Here is an 8,656-nt window from a genome sequence, read left to right as displayed (position 1 = left end):
TCATGTTCGATACCTTGCTGATTCTCATCGCACGATTGTGTTATGGCCCAAACACAAACATGTGACTTGGTCAATCATCCAACGTTTAAATTTGAGTCACCACTTTCATGTTGTCTTAATGAACCCAACCAAGTAAATTATATTTCATATTTAGTATGTGTCAAATTTATATCTTTAGGATCAAATTATGTGATCGACATTTTTTCTTTATTTTCGATAGATCAATAAGCTTATGATAATTGTAATGATGCTAGCGGTTTTTATATTTTATCAACACATCTTTATTTATAGGTAAATTTATATCGAAATATTTAAGCGAGCAAAACAAAAAAAGGGCACGAACGGTAGTGTGAACTCGAGAGGAGCACCGGAGTGGCAATAGCAAAAAGGTATGGGATATAGTGTGGGGACCACTCCGATTTTCCCGTGAAATCACATGTGGGACCTACACGTGCTCCTCCTCCGGGCAACATTTCCCGTCAACCATTTGTTGTATTTTAAAAAAAATAATCACAATGCAGTTTAATCCAATATAATAGCTTAATTTCACACACATGTATATATATATACTAGTCATCGAGGCACACGCGTTGCGTGTGTCATGAATATATTGAGCTAATATATTAAAAATTCATGATATTACAACAACATGACACCGAAATATTTTGTACTTGAATCATCAAACGCAACGGATTCCAAAGCTTAAATAAATATGTTGAACTAAAATTTGTTACCGTACATGATATAGGTTTTGATCATAAAAATTAATATTATTTTGAAACCGCAATATCATCTCATGTGAACTAATAATAAACTTCAACGTTAATCTACCAACCAATATAGTTTAATTATTTTTGAAACAAAATATTACAGAAAATTATATTATTTTTTATAGTTAATGTTATGGCTATATTTGTCATTCTTTAACAACAAATAAGTGAGAAATGATTATTCATTTATGAAAAAAAAACTAACGATCACATGAAAATAAAATATGAATTCGATATTTAATCATTCAAAGGAAAATTCGAGAATTGGATCATATAAATCAACAAATGAATCACTAAAAAAGCATACAAATGATGTACATTGATATATATAAAATCCAAACAACAATTCCATCGGCCATTGACTATCATATAATTGACTTCAATGGTGGCTAAAACTAAAAACATGACAAAATGAAGTAAATTCAGTCTAATATACCTCAAATATGAATTAAAACCATCACATGCTTAAAAAAATAAGCCACCAGATCTAATCATGAGAATCATTCGGTGTTCAGACCTTCTATTTTCAAATGTACTTACCGGTTCAAAAGCACACAATAAAATCTAGAGTCGATTAAGGGGGTGAAGGGAAAAATTTGAAAGGGAAAAAAATATATTTTTTAAAAAATACACTATAATCTGATATCCATTTCACAGGATGAAATAATACCCATGTGGTAAGAAACTTTCATTACTCATTGTTATACATCGACCTTTGAATAATGGTAAATTCATTCACTCATGCGTCATGTACATTAATAAAAATAAATGCAGAACTATATACATACATTAGTATATACTACATGAAACAAAAACCAAGTTAAACTAAACATAGATTTTCCATTAAAAACTTATTTCTTACATATATACAACACAAAATAAAATAAAATAAAAATGGACTTGCACATTAAGAACCGAACCTTGACGATAGGCTTTTCAGTCATGATTATAGTTACCCAACCTGCATATGTCAAGAATCTGAAAAAAAGGCCAAAAAAATAAAAGGAAAGAAAAGAGAAGTGAGTTAAATGATAATCATTCTCAAGCAACTAAAACCAACATTCAAGAAATACCCGACATACAGCAACTGATCTTAAGCTTAGCACTGAATAAACTGTTCTAATTAGGCCCATCCAAACCACCCCTGCAATTCAAACTGAATCATTTACAACTCTGTATCTATTTCTTTTCCCCATTCATTAGCATGCTTAGTTATCTGCCTACATTATAAATACCAATATACTTGTCCTTACCAACAAAAAGATCAATGGTCTATCGAGGTAAATTCTATACAAACTCCTTGTGTTACCACCGGCACCGATGGGCTAATATCTTTGTTAAAAAAAATTTAAATGGAAACTAAATCAATCGACTAAACCTCAAATCGAGCCAAACTCAAATTTAAAATATTTATATTTCGAGCTTCATGTAACATAAAATTAAAATTGGGGAAAAAAAGCTATCTAGTATTCGATTGTGATCGATCTGTTTGCATAATAGATCAAATTACAAAAAAAAAAAAAAAAAAGAAAAAGAAGAAGAAGAGAGATTCACCTGGTTAAAGCCATGGTCTTGAATTAAATTCACTATGTGGTGAATTAATACGCATCACAATGAAACCTAGTACATGATCGATCAAACACGGTACATGATCGCTTCTCACCAATAAACGTAAAAGTCAGGATCTGAAAATTGGAGAAACGTAAAAATAAGGTTCTTACCATCGTGTGATTGAAGAATTGCATTCAAGAGATGTAACTTGAAATAGAATGTGCTATGTGATAGAAGTTTGGGATAGGAGATTTAACCTAGATCTGAAAATTGGAGAAACGTGAATGGAGTTTTAGTATTTGAAGATAATTTGATAACTGATTTGGTTGCGTGAATCGAGTTTTAGTATTTGAAGATAATCAGTTTTAGTATTTGAAAATAATCTGATAACTGATTTGGTTGCTGATTTGGTGGGTTTCTGATTTGGTGGGAACTTGAAGAACGTGCATATGTGAATTGAGGGTATATTAGGTAATTTAAAAAACAGACCAAGACACCATTTAGTTATTCTAAGGTGCCTAAGTTTAATAAATAGTAAAAGATATATATTGTACTTTGCACACGCGGTGCGTGTGTACATGTTTTTTTTAATTATTTATGGACTAAAATGAATTTGACAAATTATCGAAGGACTAAAGTGCTATTTGAGTAGTTGTAATTTAAAAAAATAATAAAAAAATGTTTTTTGAAATTAAAAAAATAATAATAACCAAAAAGTAATTTGCATATCAAATGGGGGCAAAATTGGGAAAACAAAATACAGACCAAGGGCAAAGTTGGAAGATCTAAAAACAGACCAAGCTATTTTGTCTCTATTAGACAGATTCTTAATAATAGTAATAGAAGTAATAGATATAGCTTAATTTTATATTTAAATAAATATGTATACATCATATAGCTTAATTTCCGAGCAAGTCTTATTTAAAATAAAATTACATATGAATATATGATTAAATTTTATCTCTATTATAAGATCGTGTATTTTTTTTATCGGAAAAGAAAAATTCGGAAATTTTGCTATATTTCAGAGGCTAAAGCAATATATATAAAGCTATTATTTGATAATTCAGTGTGAATAAATAGAATACGTTTTTATGCAAATATAAATATAGATTTCTATAATTTTGTATACGTTCTACATGTCCGTACATTCGATATTCTTGTCTGCTATTCTTTTTATAAAAACCTAAAAATTAGAAATTGCATATAAAACCATTTATCGTATTTATCATATTTCGTGAAATTATTTTGTAAAAATACCATAATTCATAATAATTATTATTTTGGAGTAGAGGCAATATGGTAAAACATTTGTGACCACAGACCGAGTTTTGTCGGTCTAACATCCTATCGGTCGTACGATAGTAAGGAGAAAACAAAAATAAAATAAAATAAAAATCTTGATTTATATTTTATTGACGTATATTTGTTTTGCTTATAAAAGGCAATCAAATGGCTGCACGGAACTACTAGTTGGCTATTGACTTTAAAGAAATCGATGGACAATCTGGATCTTTGATCTCTTCATGAAAACAATGTCACATAAAATAAGATGAAATCTTCCCCGGGCTCCGACTAGTGATATTGTAAAATGACAGCTACTCTCACTCCATTTGCTCAAAAATACCCGTGCTTTCATTAAATTTTTTATATATATAATAATGTAAATATATTTATGTTTTAGAATAAAGACAAAAATTTGTGTGAGATAGTCTCGTGGGTCGTAGTATTTGGGTCATCCACGAAAAAAATTACTTTTTATGCTAAGATTATTATTTTTTATTGTGAATATCGACGTCTCACAGATAAAGATTCGTGAAATTGTCTCACAAAATATCTCTTTTAAAATAAACAGTAAACGTATTTTAATAATACTGACATTGTCAGAAAGAATGAATATATGCATTTCCTCAATCAAAATTTTTTTCATAAAAGAAAGAAGCAAAATTCACTTGACAACACATACGACCGATTTTAACCCTAAAAACGATGCAGAGAGTAATTTAATAAATGTGTGGAGGACAAATAAGTTTATGTTTAAAGATTTTAGAACAAAATAAATAAATTGAAAATTACACATATATACTTTGATTTCCTAACATATATGAAGTTGTCACGAGTCGTTTCTCATCACGCTTTGTGCCAAATTAAAAAATGTTAAACTGCTGACAGAATCACTCAGCTACACAGTTTATTTCATCCTATCTATGTGGGCATTGCTCCATGATATGATGGATGGCTAAAATTTGTTAATGCATATATAAGACTCATTTTTTTTTGAAATTGTATATGTGACAAGATCTTACCCATTAAAATAAAGTGAAATTAATGCTCACATAGGTAGGATCTAAGGATATCAATGGGTCCGGGTTTTACCCAGACCCGCAATAGACCCGCATGTATGGGGTGGGTTTGGGCATACTAAATGGGTCATGGGGTAGGTCTCGGGTCCGATTTTTCAGACCCGTCCGGATATGGGGCGGGTCATGGGTTCTATAATACCCGCCTTAAATATTTTAAGGTTTTAGTTTTATTAATTTCATTTTTTTAGTAGATCACCTCAATCATAACGATCTTAGTTATTCCTATGTCAAATGTTGCATTTGAATATGCTTTTCACAATAATGGAAGAATAGTTGGTCATCATCTTATTAGACTCAAATATAGCCTACTTACTGATTTTATATTGATATGTTTAAATTATGTTATGACTTATTTTTGGAGATCTCAAGATTTTTTTGGAGAGCTAGTAACTCTTTTTTATGTAATTTTTTATGTCGTGAAAATACTTTGTTTGTTATTATTAAATGTGGTTGAAAACATGAATTAATTTTCCACAATTTTGTATTTACAGGCTTGTCTTTTTCTTAATTTAGTCATGTGAGAATAAATATTACTTTTTTATTTTAAAAAAATTCGGGCCTACCCGGCCCTGTTTCGTATTCGGGGTGGGGTGAATCCGAAGAATATTTAACCGAGGTGAGGTGGATAACGGGTCAAAGTTTTTTCATGGAGAGGGTTTTGGTTTAGTCAAAACCGCCTCATACCCGTCCTATTGGGGATCTCACCTATCCAACTACACGAAACAATTTGTGATTTTGGTTCGCCGATCCCATGAAATATTGAAAATGATTGATTGGCCGAATTATTTTACTAATTTTTTTAACACTCTAGAACAAACCACTAAATTATCTGTCCTCTGTATCTTTTGTGGGCCATTTAATATTACCTCTGGCTTTTTCAATGAAAAGTGTAAGCAATATCGTTGAAAGATCTGGGTGCATAGCTTTGGAATTCGGAAAAGCGAAGCGTGCATTCAAATGTGTGATTTTTCTACAATTTTTGTTCACACAAAGTTGTTGGAGAGAGGTGGGCAACGATTGTTTTGGCCGATCTTACTCTCAATCATTCGATTTTTATGTTTTCGGTTTTGCATATCTTTGGTACAAAATCAAACCATTTTATTACGGTTCGGTTCGATTTTTTTGTAATAGGTTTGGTTTATACGGTCGGTTATATACAGTTAGCTAAATTTTATTAAGAAATACAATTATACGTCACTTTATGCATCTAAAATCTAAATCATAGTATTTGTCAAACATTTAATTTGTGGGACATAATCTTATATATACATACATATACATATATATATATATATATATATATATATATATATATATAATTGTGTTGGGTACAAACATATCATGCAAATATAATAACAATATATAATTAATTAACCATATAAACACGAAAATTTCATGAATCCAACGGAATATTTAGTAAAAAGAAAGATAATAATGTGTTAACCAGCTCGAATGGAACTCTAATCATCCTAGGAAAAATTAAAGAAATATATACTGACATTAAGATACGTAATCCGACTATGATAACCGGTGCCAAGTCGAGAGAAGACTAATGTCCGAAAGCATTGACATGCTAAAAAACCATAATCTAAGGGAACAAGGAGGGAGATACAGTTAAAAAACAACTATGTTAATCATATGAGGATGGATAATACTAAGTTCATATGTCCTAACATGCATATTATATATAAAAAAAATCTCATACTTAATAATAACATGTCACATTATACATAAAACCCCATACTTAACAATAATATGGCTGGTTCAATTATTCGATTTGTTGGGGGAGTAAAACCGAAAAACTTAATTTCATAATTTTAAAACCGTAACCGACCGAAAAACATATAAAACCAAATTATTCGGTTCAGTCGTTTTTTCGGTGTTTTTGGTTTTATGTCCACCCCTAATGCTTGCACCTTTGGCTAAACAATCAGGTACCCATTTTTTGTCATCCCTTTTAATCATGACAATTGATATGATATCACATATTTTTATTAATAAGATGGATCAACTCATCCTAATATTATGATATTAAAAATAATTTTTTTTCATGTCTACCCCAAATAAGATATTGAACTCATAAAATTAACTCGTCACCAAAGTTTTTGTGTATTTATCATTGGATTAATCATATCTAATTTCTCGAGGTTTGTCATATTAACAAAAAATTCCAACTATATTTAAATATGACAGACACTCTTCTTGAAATTTACGAAAAAGACCAAATAAATCCAACGTGGCCTAAAATTATTATGTCATCTGCTAAACATGTGACATGTGACATGCCCAACCGATACAGGACCTCGGCCCAATAACACATTCTTGTGCACAATATTTTGTGCTGAATTCTTGCTTTCCTTCCTGAAAAAGTATTCACATATCAATGCTCGGTGTACTTACCAATATTATTCGACGACGAAAAGTAATTAAGCAAGCAAATATCAGTTCATTACTTCATTTACACAGCGATATGAAAATAGATTGACAAGAATATATTTCACTTTTGATAAAAAAAAAATAAATATTACACCTATATATATATATATATATATTATTGGCAAAATATACTCTCATTAATTTTTTTTAAAAAAATTATTCGGTCATTTCATGAAAAAAAATATAACTCTTAAGTGTGAACAATTGTCTTTGATTTAAATATAATATAATATGTAAACAATATCACTCCTTTAAGATTTAATACATATAGTCAGACAAATGCATTTACTCGAAATGTTTTCTTTCTGGATAGGAGTGGGTAACTAGATCGGGGTAAGTTCGATCCTGGGTGTGGAGTGCCCACACCCAAGATCAATGGCTGGGATTCCATTTCATGGGGAAAAAATTTAAAAAATAAAAATAAAAATTGGGCCAGAATTTATTCTGGCCCTTAGATGTACACCTGCAGGCAGTGCCTGCAGGGGTAGGAAGGAATAAACCCCTAGATCGGGATATTCGACTCGAAACTTGAACCCAATTGGATACATTTGTTCGGGTAAATTTGGTAGTTTGTTGGGGTCGGACACTATCTACACCCATCTATATTTAGTTGGGTCGAGCCAGATCTATGTAGAAAGATGTCTACTTGAATTACCTGATCGGGTGCTTGAAAACCCGAATTTTTTTCTAAATAAACAATTTATAAATTTGTCCCAATGACACAGAAAGATAACATGTCTACTTTTTTTTAATATCGTAAGTGTCTTTACAAGCTCGTTAAACATAGATAAAATATTTTTTTTAAATAAATTATTATTATTTATTTTAAACAGTCTCTGAAATTTTATTGTTTAATTTGATGTGAAATTTAAAATGATTATTTTGATATATTATTTTTCATGCTAAGAGTATTATTTTTTATTGTAAATATCGGTAGTGTTGACCTGTCTTACGGATAAAGATTCATGAGACCGTCTCACAAGAGACCTACATACTCAATTTTTTTTCACAAATAAAAAAATAATCGAGAAAACAAAGTTAGCAACAAACCACAAATTTTATCATTATACATTATTAGTTCAAAAAAGGTATATCGTAAAAAATAAAGAAAAAAACTATTAAATAAAGAAAATGAACTGTATATTTAGAAAAAAGAAAAAAATGTAAATAACTGGGAGTACTTGTTTTTGATAAGTTTTTATATATTATATTATTTATTAGAAAACCCCACGTATGCAGGACAAGATGCGCTACGGATAAATCTTACCCAGTCTCACTCCTCATGGCTCTTCCTACACTGTCCATTGCGGCTAGGGTTTCATCGAATCCTCAAACATAGATAAAATATTTTTTTTAAATAACTTATTATTATTTATTTTAAACAGTCTCTGAAATTTTATTGTTTAATTTGATGTGAAATTTAAAATGATTATTTTGATATATTATTTTTCATGCTAAGAATATTATTTTTTATTGTAAATATCGGTAGTGTTGACCTGTCTTACGGATAAAGATTCATGAGACCGTCTCACAAGA

General features: G+C 30.0%; 1 long non-coding RNA gene across 2 annotated transcripts; it reads right to left on the bottom strand.

The window, feature by feature from the left end:
* Positions 1 to 979: 979 nt before the first annotated feature.
* Positions 980 to 2,727, bottom strand: LOC140822004 (uncharacterized). 2 transcript variants are annotated; one of them, XR_012115885.1, is made up of 3 exons: positions 2,492 to 2,727; positions 2,325 to 2,390; positions 980 to 1,914 (listed from the first exon to the last, which is right to left on the bottom strand). It is a non-coding gene; the product is annotated as an uncharacterized lncRNA (long non-coding RNA). The 2 variants fall into 2 exon arrangements; XR_012115886.1 differs by having other exon boundaries at positions 980 to 1,748.
* Positions 2,728 to 8,656: the final 5,929 nt, after the last annotated feature.

Source organism: Primulina eburnea, unplaced genomic scaffold (assembly GCF_022965805.1).
Source record: "Primulina eburnea isolate SZY01 unplaced genomic scaffold, ASM2296580v1 ctg739_ERROPOS11973397, whole genome shotgun sequence".
NCBI lineage: Eukaryota > Viridiplantae > Streptophyta > Magnoliopsida > Lamiales > Gesneriaceae > Primulina > Primulina eburnea.
This window is presented reverse-complemented; position numbering and strand designations above follow the sequence as displayed.